The sequence below is a fragment of the Tachysurus fulvidraco genome, chromosome 17, assembly GCF_022655615.1.
Source record: "Tachysurus fulvidraco isolate hzauxx_2018 chromosome 17, HZAU_PFXX_2.0, whole genome shotgun sequence".
NCBI lineage: Eukaryota > Metazoa > Chordata > Actinopteri > Siluriformes > Bagridae > Tachysurus > Tachysurus fulvidraco.
The window spans coordinates 19,573,793-19,589,450 of NC_062534.1; the positions used below are offsets into that span (position 1 = coordinate 19,573,793).

The window sequence follows — 15,658 nt, forward strand, 5'->3', positions numbered from 1 at the left end:
AACAGTGACAGTTTGGTGATGCCTTAATTTGAACTCGCAATCTTCTTCAACAGCTCTAAACAGCTCAGACCTCTGAGCCACAACTGTTTGTGTTTATTTTTCACAGAGTGTTCTGTACAATGCTTTTCAAACCAATCCTTTAACCAGTCCTTCCTGTATTTAATTAATGTTATTTTAAGGCAAGGCACGTACACAACCAGCTCAATTATAAAAGGTGTAATTATTCAGAATGTGTGCAAGTACCGTCTTTGTGACAATTAAAGATCTGCTGAATTTATGAGGTGCATCCGAATGTTTATTTGTAGTGATGGTGTCAGATTTGACTCTTGCTGAATTCTGTTCTAATTCACAGCATGTTTTATCCTTTTCATGTTGCTTTAATGTGTCAGTTGTATGTGTCAGTCGCTTCATATCAAGTTGACGTGCTTGTTTGATTGGTAATGCTGTGTCATAAGGACAACACCATAGACATAATGTGTCATGGGACACGTCATGAGAGTCACCGTACATGATACCAGTTTTTGCTAAGAATGCTCTGTTTTATGACAAGTATTATGATATAGAAATCATAAACTGATTACGTTTGGTAAAATGACATAAGCGTGTAAGCTCTCATAAGAAATCATGAGTTCTATTGCTATGATAGATTTTTATGGCTAACAGTGTTCAAAGGGTGACAAAATCCTTCAGGTTTGGTGTAGGTATGGATTATACCATGGCTACTTGGTTGAAAGACAGAGCTTATGTTTCCTATATTAAGCTATTTTCATAAAGATCTCAAAAATGGAGCAAAAATGGGCATGGTCTACCTACTGGGTCTGGGAATACTGGGTTAGTTATATAAATAAGACAATATGTAAGCCACTCTGGATAAAAGCGCCTGCCAAATGCTGTAAATGTAACGCAAATGCAAGATGTCATGGCATCATACGTGGTGCTAATTATTAATTATTACCGTTAATGATAACATGACGTTCATCTGACGTGAAGTGTCATGGAAACAAAGTGTCAAATTCCCTGGCATTGTCTATAATGTCTGTGTTATGACATTAAATGCTAGCAAGTGTTAGGACTCAAGGATCCTTCAGAAAGAATAAAACACGTGTCTGTGTCTATAAAAAAAGTATTATCACCCAGTACATCCACAGAATTAATGCGCTGTTTTAATGGTTATATAAATCTCCTTATAAAATGTGTAGCCAGCACTGGGAATTTGCTCAACGCCAGAAGGACCTGGATCTTACACCATACACATGACCCTGCATACACACTGCGCTACCTCCACATTCCTTTCATAATACCACAATACATTAGAATACCATGAATACCAAGTAGCACATAATGATGACAAAGCTTAGCAACAACTTAGTAGAATACAAAAAGTGACATAGTAACAAACATAACCTGAAATATTGGGACTCAGCTGCACTGTGATCACACCCAACACTCCACATGCATAGGATACACTGTTTATTTAATCCACGTTTAAAGCATGTCAAACTTTTTAAAGAACACTGTGAGAAATAGACAAATTAGAACTGTTTATACTATTTTGCTTTATGTTATTGATCAACCTGCTAGCACTAGGGTTGCCACCTTCAATACAGAAAAATAAGGGATGCATGCCGCAGCGGGGGCCACACCCCTCGGGGCCACGATGACCGTGACTGTGAACACAAAAAATAAGCTTTTGGAGGAACATGTGAGATGTGAACCATATTTTATTAACTTATTATTAAATTAACAGATCCATAACTTAGCAATTATAACTTGCAAACTTGCAAAAGATCTTCCATGAACATCATGAACATAACATCAGTGGATGTATGAAACTTTCAGAGCTGGATGTGGGGGGTGGGGGTGTATCTGGAGATGCCATCATTTCATATGGATTTTCTGTCTCTCTGACTGTCAAAAGAACCGGTGAGGCGGCATCCCGCCCTCCTCTGACTCTGATTGGCCATGATTCACGGGCTGTAACCCTAAAACAAACCAATCAAACCAACGATGGCAACGAGTATTACCCAATCAGGGAAAGTATAGGACGCGTCTCCACACAGTGCTGGTGATGCTTTATAATGTGGACCTATATAAAATATGGGACAAATCGTGTCCCGTATTGATTTGATACGGGACGCGTCATTTTGCCTGTAAATACGGGACGATTCCGTATTTCACGGGACGGGTGGCAACCCTAGCTAGCACCCTACCTATATTAGCTATACTACTTATAGCTAATCAGAGTTTCCTGTGTTTACTCTTAATCTTAAACTTAATCCCTTCAAGTCTTGAGTCTGATTGGTCAGGTCAATCTGATTGCTCGGAATGAAGCTCTTGTCTGTAGGACACATAACCTAAGACTAATAATATAGAGCTTTTAAAAAGAAATGTTACTTAAGCACAGAAAAATATCAAAGCTTTGTGAAGATTTCTATAAGGAGATGTTAATTTGGAAGGAGTCTCCGGTGTTCTATTTTTTACAGACTCTGGAACAACTCTAGACTTTTGATAATGTGACAATGTGATAATGTGTTCTTTTTTTATTCGTCCGTTTTCAAAAGAGAAATAAAAGACATTCTGGTGAGCAATGTTCCCATTCACCTTTTGTTCTCGCAAAGAAAAACCTATTTCTAATGCGCATCCCCTGATACGGCATGAATAGGACAGACTGTGGCTTGGTTAACATTACAATAGCCAGATATCCTGAAAAGATACTGTAACTCTTGACTACATCGCTATATGCTTAGGTTATATAACAGGTGATTGTTAGAAATGTTGAATAATTAATGTGGCTTGATGGGAATTATGTGGCTTTGTTATGAAAGGCAAGTGTCCATGTTGCTGCTTTGAACCGTAATGCGATCATCTCTCAGTTACTGCTATTCACTAATACAAATATGTCTGAGCCTTCTGAACAGATTCTTTCTTTCTGTGTCGAAGAATCATCAGCTGTGTGTGGCCAGAACAGTCCTGCTAGCTGTTTACAACAGTTAATAATAGACAACTGTTTACAACTATAAATAATAGACCTGACCTGTCATTCAATACTACATTAGTTAATTAGTTAATTAATTAGTTAATAAATTGTTATTAGAAAACAATCACCTCTGAAGTAGTAATACTTGTTGTTGATCACTTTCCTTCAGCTCATAAGAAAATGCCGTATGAGATATGATCCATTTTTAAATATCAATACAAGCTATTTCTCTGCATCCGTTCAGTATGTTCTTTACCAGATGGGCCACACCAGTCCCGGAGGAAACAACCGAAATTGTTTGCTGGATGCATGCAGTTTTGCTTTTTTGCACACAATCATGGGAGAGGCGACGACGTTGGCTTTCTTTAACAACAGCTTTGAGCAAAAAATACCCAGCACACCTGCTCACATCTCTTCACCCACCCTTCCTTTATCTTGGCTTGATTGCTTTCCTCTAGACCTGACCATTTCCCTCATTACTTGCAGCCTGGTGGCATCGCTGCTCCCTGACCTGTAAGGTAGAGGGATTTTAAAGTGTTGACAGAGCCAGACAGACATCTGATGGATGTAATCTAGAATCCGGCGATCTCACGGGAACTGGAGGGTTTCTGTCTAATGAAGTTGTCGGACAGTAGAAATAGAGGCGGAGACCTAGGTGATGACCTAGTGTGCCTCAGACAAGTATAGAAACAGCTACTATGTCATGTGACGGGTTTCATTCTGACACCTGTCCTCATCGCATTCCGAACATGTTAAAAAATGTATAATGTTATTATATGGAGGGAGACAAGAAAATTACACTGCTTGCATGTGACATATTGAAAATACTATCAGGATAAAAGTACTGTCACTTTCATGTCACGCTTGAAGTTCTGTAATGAAACGAATACACTCGTCACATCTCGAGCCATTATTCTTATTCCCAGAGCTGCTTTGCTCTTTTTGGTCTTTAGGTCTTTCGTCTAATACTTGGATAGATAATACTGCTGGAATGTAATCAGAGAGCTGCCCATATTAATGATAATGAGTATATAATTCAGTAAGGGTGCTGTGGCCTGTCCCTGCCATAACTAATTATGTTGCTCGCCGAGTGGAAATTTAATAATGGAATTTGAATCCACATCACAGGTTTGGGTGTTTAAATATGCTCGGAATAAATTCAATACACTTGATTTTCTCAGGCAAATAGATTTCATTTGCTTTAATTACGGAATAAAATCGGTGTGCTCGGTGGCATGATTTTGCATATGGTTTTCCGAAGCTGATAAATTAACATAAGGGATTTCGATGTCTAGTAGAAATGAGAGAGAAGGCCTATTTCTCAAAATTCACTTCGTACAAGTCTTAGGATAAATTCTAGAAGTTTGCTTTAGTGACTTATTAAACCAAAGAGTCTATTAAGACTGAGCTGCAAATTTAAAAGAACACATTTAGCTCACATTCATCTTTATCCTGGATATCCCCAACTCACCTAATGCAGTTAACAGTCTAAATAAAACTGCCAATCGTCAGTGAAGACCTTTCCGAAATTGATAAATTGTCACTACTGTGATCTCAAAGATGTCCTGAGGGCACAACATATTATAATAATAATAATTATTATTATTAATAATAATAATAATAATAATAATAATAATAATAATAATAATAACAATACTACTACTACTAATACTACTACTACTACTACTAATAATAATAATAATCGTCATTATCATAATGTGTTACATGATATAGTGCCTTTCCTTTCTAACACTCATGGTCATTGGACACTAAAATACACCAAAACAGAATACAGTAATAGTACATTATAGTAGTACAGTAATAATCACCTGCCAATCACCCAACATCCAGTTCTCTCCTATCACATAACCTTGGAGGGTGAAGTCTAACACGCGTTCCTCCAATGAACCTGAAGCCTGTTCATGCTGGGTCACAAAGGAACTCTCAAAAGAAAGCATTATCTGCCCTCTTCCTCATACATGAGCTTACAGTGCTTATGACACACTAGAGTCTATCTGTAACTGTGATTATAAGGGAAGAGAGCTTAACACTATCTCATCAACCCAGACAGCATAGCCAGTTCAGACTCTCAGCCACAGATAGCTGTGTCATTGCTGGGATTCAAACTCATAACCTCCAGACAATCAAACATATGCTTTTCTCTTGCACCGAAAATGTAGGATAAAAATGTTCAAATCTAAGAAAGACGTGACCTTTTGGTGACCTGGTGGACGGTATTTCAAAGTCTGGGGTTATGACAACAAAAGATCTGACCGTTCGCTGATGTCAGTCTGGTCTTAGAAACCACCAAAAGACTAATATCAGTGGAGCTCAGGGTCCGATCTGGTGTGTTGTTCTGTACGATCTGTATGAAAGGTGGTGTGAGAGCATACGGTGTTTTATGAGAAGTAGGAATGTAATGTGTGCTGAACCATTTGTATGAGTAAGGACTTTAGCACTACATTTGCATGCAATTGCAAACATCTGCACTTTATTCATAGCAGTCAGTCAGTTCTGCTACAGATTTGTATTCATGTACTGTTATATTTTCTCTCTAACATATTTTTCCCTTTAGTACCTGTATAAGTAAATTCTATTTTATTTGAAATAAAAAAATAATAATAATTCTATTATTTTTATTCTATTGTTACGACAGTCTGAAATAAAAAAAAACAAAACATTTCACTGTGTAGGTGACGTACTATGTATGTGACCCATAAAATTTGAATTTAATGTTCGACAAAATTAGAGGGAATTACAGCAGTCTAAGCATGAGGTTGTGATGAGTTTCGGCATCTTTCAAACTAATCAAGTCAGATAGTAATGTTCATTCATTCATTCATTTTCTACCGCTTATCCGAAGTTTTCGGGTCACAGGGAGCCTGTGCCTATCTCAGGCGTCATCGGGCATCAAGGCAGGATACACCCTGGACGGAGTGCCAACCCATCACAGGGCACACACACTCTCATTCACTCACGCAATCACACACTACGGACAATTTTTCCAGAGATACCAATCAACCTACCATGCATGTCTTTGGACCGGGGAGGAAACCGGAGTACCTGGAGGAAACCCCCGAGGCACGGGGAGAACATGCAAACTCCACACACACAAGGCGGAGACAGGAATCGAACCCCGACCCTGGAGGTGTGAGGCAAACGTGCTAACCACTAAGCCACCGTGTAATAATAATAATAGAATCAGATGAAATTGTGTCATCAAATACGTAGAATGAGAGCATTTGTAGGAGGACTGAATAAATAATGAATGAAAATTGTGAAAAGTAATATGCAGAAAGCAGTCTGGATGTGTACAAGGGTGAGTATTATGTTCCACCATGTTTCATTCAATATCTCTCCAGATCTTCAGCTAAAACTGGATTAAAGCATGTTTGACATTGTTCTTGTTCTCCGCCTTATTACCTGAATATTCAAATCAAATTCTGTATCAAATTCAGCAGGAAGGTAAAAGGGATTAAATGACAGTACATGCAGTGGAAAAGACATTTTTCCAGTGATTAACCAGTTAAGGACAATTTAATATTTAAGCACAGTTGGAATTAATCTTCTTCAGATACAATATTACATAATTAATCTTCCCCTTTAGCAATAGAAAATTGCTTTTAAACCATATAATGTTTGAATTTTGGATAATGCTTGGATGATGTCAGACATGTCTTTTTTGTTAATCCTTTTTAGAAAAACATCCTAGTGAGTCTGTTCATTTGTTAGTTTATTCCTTCATTCCCTCATTCATTGTTCATTCCTGGCAATTCTTGCAGCATGTTTGTAGAAGGTGGAAAGGCAGAGGAACCCAGAGCACCAGAAGAAAGCCCACATGGACACAAGGAGACCATGAGTTCTGCAGGCATATTTGGTGAGAGAATCCAGAGATCTACTGATCACTAGATGAGTAGTGTAGATTTTGTTTTGTTTTTGCACCATTCTCTGTAAACACTATAGTCAGTCTGCATAGACTGGAGATCAGCAGTTTCTTAAATACTCTATCTAACTAAACCATCTGGCACCAACAATCAAAGATCCTGAGATTTGCCTGAAGTTCTTCACCTACATCTGCATGATTTTTGACATTTATGGCATTTGGCAGACTTCCTTATCCAGAGCTACCTACATTTTCATCTCATTTTATACAACTGAGCAATTCAGTGTTAAGGGCCTTGCTCAAAGCAGCTTAGTGGACCTGGGGTTCAAACCAACAACCTTCCACACAATTGGCTGATTGGATTGGTACCTGGTCATGGAATGTATATTGTTGTTAACATGATCTACTGGGAAAAATACATTTGTCTAAAAATATCAATGATTACTTACACTTAAAAGCACAGAAACAGAATAAATATGGTTTATCTGGCAGGTTATTACCAAAGATGTACACTCATCCTGAGCAATGCTCTTCCTCCTAAATGATCAGATAAAAGCTGGTGGTGCTTTCTGGCAGCGCACAACGCTAATGCTAATTTGACTGTGTTTCAAATTGATTTCTTCACCTTGAATAGGACATTGCTTAGAAGTGAAGAGTGCCCGGACATGACCTATAGTTTTCCCTCGCTGTCTTAACTTTAATATTGATGGATGTACAAGTCAGACCCTTGCTTTGATTCTTAAGCCTGTGGGTGTGTGACATTTACTGTGAGGATAAAGGAATTAGAACATTTCCATTAAACTAATTAGAATGACTCAGATTACTTGGAAACGAATGGAAAAATGGAGAAGAAAAGTCCAAAACAGCTTGTACTTTATAATGTAGAACATTGTTGTGTAAATGTGAATTATATTTTGCCTGATTATGTGTTGAAGTGTGAAATAAATTTACAAAAAAAAAATAATAAAATTATATGGAGTACCAGTCAAGTGTAGTTTTCATTCAGTCATCATTCACTCATCTTCATCATGTGCGTATATCTAATCTATCCAGTGGATCTGTATGGAGATTTGCATGTTCTCTCCGTGGGTTTCCTCCTTCCTTCTCATGTTTCTGGTCATGATGACTATCCTGGGTGTATTCCTGCCTCAATCCCAGTGTACCCGGCTTTACCTCGTGTGACCCTGACCTAGGTCAAAGCACTTACTGAAGATGAGCAAATGTTTTAATGCTCACGAAATAAAATGTCATACGAATATCTAAATTCCCTCATGAAGAATGCAATTGTACATGCTTTTGAATAAAAGTTCAACTGTAGATCCCTAAGGGTTTTTGGTTGACCTTTAAGTTTCTTCCAGAACCCTTTAAGAAAATTTTAAATCCTTAAGCCTTAACTTATCATATAAAGAATCCTTGAAGAACCATAAGGATTAATATGTAAATTGAAATGCAAAATGCCTCCATGTTTTCCTGCCATCACATCCCCACCCTTTGCCCCACAATACCAAGATTATCTGTGGCCAAGTAGATTAATTTGGTAATGAAACTAGACTAAAGTTTGGTTAGAAGCAGCCTGAGATCACCTTGCACTGTGTCAGATCAGCTGAAAACCAAGTAAAAGAATAAAAAAAACACCAGGATTCAAATGGCTTAATGAAAGCACCCTGATAGATCCTCATCTCTCACTCATCACACTACAGAATAATTAACAATATCCTCAGACTGACAGAGAAGCCTGTTGTTTAGACAAGTACACTACATGCATCACAACAGTAAAGACTCACAAACACAGATAACACCACAACACCCTGTCCTTCACCTCATGAGTCGATATTTGTGTTTGTATGTGTTCAGAATTCCATTCAGACATCCACAGAGGTGCATGCTTTCTCTCTCTCTCTCTCTCTCTCTCTCTCTCTCTCTCTCTCTCTCTCTCTCTCTCTCTCTCTCTCTCTCTCTCTCGTTCGCACACTGTTAGAAACGGACTTGGTGCCATATGTTGACCTCGCTTACACATGAGGTGTGCTTTCTCCTGAGGGAAATCAATCATGCTCTAATGCAGGCTGGGGCTCCTTCTGAAGCAGCTGTTCAGCCCGATGATCTTTAAACGAAAGACAGGAGCGGCTCTAACTGTCCCCGTGAACATACCCCTAACCCCCACCCCCCGAATCACCAACAACCCCCAACCTGCATCCCCCCTGCCACTAGTCTCTGCTCTGTACTCCATCCTGGCATCCTACAGTGCGAGGGCTGAGCAGCTTACTGAATGTTAAAGCCTGCGTTCTCGTAGGGGCTTATTAATCATACAGAGTGAGAACTCATCCTGTTGCTTTCTCTGCTGGCTGCCTACCACTGTCCTTGACATTCATGCTCACAGGAAGTCTGACAAACGCAGTCTGAAATATTGTGTGGGCTTGTCAGAGTGTGTGCCAGGTATTCTAAAGCATTTTGTTTGTTCATGTGTGCGTGTGCTTTTGAAGCTGTTAGTACTATCTTAAATGGCTTCATAAAATAAACCAAAGCAAGACCACGAGTTAGGTGCTGACCACAGAATATTCAGCAGCTGACCCTTGTCAAGAGAACAGGGGGGGCTTTCAAACACTGAGTACATGTATTGAATTTCATTCATCTGGTAGGTCACAATTTACCGTCCTTTACCCCTTCACTGCTGTTATCTGGATATTTTTGATTAGTGAGCTTCTTTCTCACCTTACATTCACACTAGAATGCGATAATGCGACAGACAAGCATTCATTTACATTGTATGCGTATAACACAGAGCTTTGATTCCTGCTACAGCTCAGACCAACAGAGATTTTCCTAATTCTATGCAAATGAGTTAACACTATAAAGAGATTAAACAACTAGCTCAAATGAGTACTCTGACGGATCATATGGTGCATACTGTATGGTCTGAAGTTTCTTCAGTTTCCCACTGTAGTTCTTCCCTGCAATTAGTTTCTCATTTGCTGTTTGACATACAAATATAGAAAAAAAAACCTTATAACCATGATTTTATATTATCTTGAAGAAAAATGACGCTTGGAAGAAAGTAGCAGAGATCATCACTGGTGCCTGTGGTGAGTATACAGTAAGCATGCTTTGCTAATTTGCCTAAGAAGCGTACATGATGTTACATGTAACATGCAACCAATATTCGCAGAGATTAGTGCATTATTTCATTTGTGTTTCACTTACCTCCATTAGCTTTAAAAGCTAAATATATAGTGGGAGAATAAGTATACAACATTGAAACATTTTTTTTATTAAACAGTTCCATTGCAGAAATTCACATGAAATTTTAACCAGACATTGGTTTTAACTCAGAAAATCTACATAAATAAAGAAACAATTCATTAAAAAAAAAAGTTATATTTAATATATAGAAATGAACATGAAGAAAAAATTGATCAAACAGAAAGAAAAAAGCAGTGCACCAAGGCAAGGCCAGGCAAAGCATGGGCTGATTTTATTAAGTAGTTCTACCACCTGCTTATGCAAATTAGAATCTGGGTTAGTACAAGGTTAGAAAAACGGCTTACCCAACTCTGAATGCAAGCATACAAACACCGCTTGATGGGTAGAGACAAAACGCTCCATTGTCCCAGTAATTCACAGGTTTTTCCAAATCTTGTGTGCCAAACTTTAAACAAGCTTCAACATGCCTTTTCTTCAGTAATGGAGCCTTCTGTGGTGAGTGTACATGGGGCAGAGGCAGTGGAGTGCATTGCCTGAAGTTTTCTCTGTGACAATAGTATCTGCTGTATCCAGCTTTTTCTGGAGCTCCTCCCAAATGATCATTGGCTCTTAGGCTACTCTTTGACAAGGCTTATGATAAGATATCTTATGAGGAGCTCCTGTGCCTGGCTGGTTCATGATGGAGTAATGTTTGAGTAGACACAACGGTGCTTATAGGAACATTTAGGAGTTGCTTTTGTAATCAGTGCCAGAATTGTGAAATCCATCAGCCACTGGTTTGTTGCACAACAATCTTGGTAAAGTTCTTGGCAAAGTTATTCGCCTCCACACCTCATGAGATGTTTGTATGCTTGCATTCAGAGTTGGGGTAAGCCTTTTTCTAACCTTTGAACATGCACTAACCCAGCTGAAAGGCAGGAAGTAGAACTACTTGGTGAAATCAGCTGCTGCCTTGCCTTGCTTTGGTGCACTGCTTTTTCTTAGTCTCTTTAACAGTTTTTTCCAGTGTCATTGCACTTTATTAAATATAACCTTTTTTTCAGATTGCAAATTTCTTGAGTTAATACTAATGTCTGGTGATTTTATGCAAATGTCTGGTGACAAATTTTATGTAAATTGCTGCATTGGAACTGTGTTTAATAAAAAAAAATATGAAGTGTTGAATACTTATTTCCCCCACTGTAGCTGCTGCTGTTTCTCAACAGAAAAAAGAAACTCGTGTCTCTTGCTAGTGTCGCTTGCAGAAAACCTGACATCGGTGCTAAAGTTTGCTTACTAACTAACTTAAGTTAACTTAAATCAAACTAAAAGTGAAAGAATCGAATTAAGCAAACAATCTCAACAACAAACTGTTTCTTAACAAGCACAATAACAATAGTAACACAATAGTAGCAAGTTAGCTAACAGCTACAATTTTGCCTATACTGACTCGTCTTGTATAGCGCATGTAAATACCACCGCACATAAAGTCACATAAAGTTTGCATAAATTCACTCATTTCTTAGTCAAGAATCACAGATTTGTTTCATATCCTGTCTGAATTATGAAGCAAAAAAGATTAGTATTATTGCATTCTTTGAGAATGTCAAACAAAGTTATCTGATGGTAGCTGGAGTTATGTGATAACAGTCTCTCAGTGTCAAAACAATGTAGTAGGCCGTGTATTTGTATCTGTGTTCATGGTTCAGTAGCCATGCTTGTTTTTTGTTTTTGATTATACTAATGTTGGATGTGATACATGTATAGACACGACTACCGATCACAATAGGGCTATGTTTGTTAATGTTTAAAGAATATTAAGGGTGTGGAAGTTTGCACATTGAAGTACTTTATATGGAAAGATAGCATGAGAAGCCATCTGTAACTAATGGCATGAATACTCATCAACATGAAAAATGTCTCACATTAAACCTTAAATGAGTCCTACACTAAAGGCTCCTGTCGTTATGAGGTTGTTTTAAAGTACACAAGCTTGCAGCCAGCAAACAGCCATTAGCATAGCGCTAAAACAGTATGAGGAACTCCCACAAGTGTTGTTTCATCAGAATTAAAGGAAGACATTATGAATGCTGCAGCAGTAGAAGTCAAAATCACTTTCAGCCAGTATGAGAGCTTTTACAAAACAGACAACAGCACACTAACCAACCGAAGAAACTAACCTCCATGTGGGTGGAGGAAGCTGTTTCTCTGTCATTCATAATTCACCGGCTGCACTCTGAATAACAGCCTTTGAGGAATAGTTTGACATCCCAGATGAATAATTAAAAGGTGCCCTTTCTCCCATTAAAAGAGACAGACAGATAGCATTTCCATCGTCTGATTGGCCAGACACCGGTCTCTGAAGGCTGCTGCGGCTTTTATAAATGTCATGCTGTCAGTAATTTTGAATAACAAGTCGATTACACTTTTCATCTCACATGCATTTCATGCCAAAAACTTTTTTAATGAATTGTTATTACTGGTCATTAAGGAGCAGATGGCCGTTCAGTGACAGTTTTTATCTTGTCAGTTAAAAGGAACTTTCTGTCTGCGTCCAGTTTTTACATATAAACTGTGAGAGTTGCTTGCAGACACTGGAATCTGAAATTAAACATGAAAGATTATGCATCTTTAGATGACTCCACGAGCAAATCCATGAGTCTTAATAGCTTCCTTGGCATCATCAATGGCACACAGAGATCGAGATAATGTTAATGAGATCAATGAAGTAATGAAGTGCAGCTTTGATTATGGAAAACAGCCCTGTTCCATCCACTAAGCCCCTGTTCTTTAGTCTGCATCCATTTCCGATTGGACCAGTGGGAGAACGAACAGACTTGTACTATTCATAGACTGGTGAGAAATAATTCAAAGCTATCTGAGAGAAGATCTCACAAATCTCTGACAGCAGGAGGAATAGCTGAGGAAATCTTTTGTCTGTCTCCATGATGCTGTGAGATGATGTTATGTAATGTGCCTTGCCTGTCTGGGAATCAGTGCACGAGTGATGGGAATGAGCTGAACACAGGACAGGAGGAAAAAGTCAGTCTTAGTCATTAGTATTTAAAAAAAAATATGCACGCGCTGGTGTACTGGTGTAAGATTTAGCCTAACAAGGAATGATCTTTTTTTTTATTAGTTTGCATGTTGTATTATGTTTGATTCTATTTTGAATTAACATGCAATAAAAAAATAAATAAACAACACTGACCTTAACTGTCTTCATTGTGCACAGAAAGTCCTTCTACTCTGTACTCTGTAACTCAGAGAGTCGCGTTTCAATCTTCCTTAAAACCCAAGCACGGCTCAATTAAAAGTCTAACGCGCGTGAACGCGAACCCCGAACTTCAGTTGCACGCCAGGTGTCCGCGAGGAGCTCCGTGTCCGCCTGACGCTGCGCTCGCGTACAGCTGAAGTGTGGAGCGCGTGTTGGCGCATGCCCGCTTCTATTCCTGCGCTCCCTCGAGACGCTGCGCGCGCACTGCCAAGCAACAGCTCCAGCCCCAAAGCACCGACACGACGACAACCTCCGCCAAGTTTGTTCTTCTTGTTATCGGTTCTGCACCTCGGTTTAATTCAATTACTACTCTTTGTACTATCACGGTTTTAAATCCACAAGAACATATACACACCAACATAATGGTATGTATAAACAAAACACCCCATTATTACGGATTAATAACAAATATCATGTGATTATTAAAAAGGATTCTTTCCTGTAAGGAATTATGATACTGAATCCTGGAACACAAATCAACCAGACTGTTAAACCATTTGAGAAAACCTGCACAGGTCAGAGTCAAGTGGACAATCTGTTTAGGAACCTCCATTAATGAAACAAACAAAGGAGAAATTATTAGAAATGCTGTAGATCTATCTATATACTGTGTCTTAGTAAGGGATCTATCTATATACTGTGTCTTAGTAAGGGATCTATCTATATACTGTGTCTTAGTAAGGGATCTATCTATATACTGTGTCTTAGTAAGGGATCTATCTATATACTGTGTCTTAGTAAGGGATCTATCTATATACTGTGTCTTAGTAAGGGATCTATCTATATACTGTGTCTTAGTAAGGGATCTATCTATATACTGGGTCTTAGTAAGGGATCTATCTATATACTGTGTCTTAGTAAGGGATCTATCTATATACTGTGTCTTAGTAAGGGATCTATCTATATACTGGGTCTTAGTAAGGGATCTATCTATATACTGTGTCTTAGTAAGGGATCTATCTATATACTGTGTCTTAGTAAGGGATCTATCTATATACTGTGTCTTAGTAAGGGATCTATCTATATACTGTGTCTTAGTAAGGGATCTATCTATATACTGGGTCTTAGTAAGGGATCTATCTATATACTGTGTCTTAGTAAGGGATCTATCTATATACTGTGTCTTAGTAAGGGATCTATCTATATACTGGGTCTTAGTAAGGGATCTATCTATATACTGTGTCTTAGTAAGGGATCTATCTATATACTGTGTCTTAGTAAGGGATCTATCTATATACTGTGTCTTAGTAAGGGATCTATCTATATACTGTGTCTTAGTAAGGGATCTATCTATATACTGTGTCTTAGTAAGGGATCTATCTATATACTGTGACTTAGTAAGGGATCTACCTAAATAGTATTCACTCTCATTGAACATTCCCAAATTTTGTAGTGTTACAGCTGCAGTCGGGGGATGTGGTAGCTCAGTGGTTAAGGTGTTGGGCTACTGATCGGAAGGTCATGGGTTCGAACCCCAGGTCCACCAAGCTGCCACTACTGGGCCCCTGAGCAAGGCCCTTAACCCTCAGTTGCTCAGTTGTAAGTCACTCTGGATAAGGGTGTCTGCTAAATGCCGTAAATGTAAATGTAAATGTAAATAAATTTGTCTCCCAAACAGCCAATTATAATAAAGTGGTCTGGTTCAAATAATAATTGTGCAAACCCTTACTCCATGTACATTTCCATTTCCAGCATTTGGTAGACCCTTATCCAGAGTGACTTACATTATCTCATTTTTTTTTAAATCTCATTTTCTTGCTCAGTGGCAGCTTGTTGGACCAGGGATTGAACTCACATCCTTCTGATTTGTAAGCCCAACACTTTAAACATTAGGCTACCAAATATTAAGAGGGCAAACACCTACTCCAGTTCTTCCAATAACCAATATTTACAATGCCTTTTACCCCCAACAAACCACCCTATACAAAAATAATACATCGCACAACAGAGTTCAAAAGGGGTAAATGCACAACACTGTTGATTCCTCAAAGACCAAAGAGAGACATGGTGACAAAAGAACAAATGAAAGAAATAAAAATAAACATGGGTGGAAAGATGGGCAGAGAAATGAATCAAAGAAAGAAAAAAGAAAGCGAAATAATAAGATGTAAAAGAGAATGCACTTGGACTGGGAATGGTCCAGGCCACCGGATATAATGGAGATATTAAGGAGAAAAAAATTATTTAATACTGAACGAAATCTAGAAAGAGAAATGGGTGTCAAAATACGTTAAGCAATTTCGAGCATAATATTTACACTTCAAACACTTTAGCCTCATCTGTCTGGAGTCCATCATAGGGCAGCAACTCACAGCTAGGGGGAATTTATGTGCCTACATTCACA

General features: G+C 38.5%; 1 protein-coding gene across 4 annotated transcripts in view; it reads right to left on the reverse strand.

The window, feature by feature from the left end:
• si:ch211-269c21.2 (carbohydrate sulfotransferase 8) overlaps window positions 1–15,658 on the reverse strand; it is a 63,945-nt gene that overhangs the window by 34,876 nt on the left and 13,411 nt on the right. Inside the window, exon 1 of one of the 4 annotated variants that reach the window (XM_047802606.1) lies at window positions 13,249–13,447. The exons of 2 other annotated variants lie outside the window; for them this stretch is intronic. The gene's annotated coding sequence lies outside the window, so the exon portion shown is untranslated. Of the gene's footprint in view, window positions 1–13,248; window positions 13,448–15,658 lie in introns of those variants that run through there. One more of the 4 variants, XM_027135920.2, reaches the window with a different exon arrangement.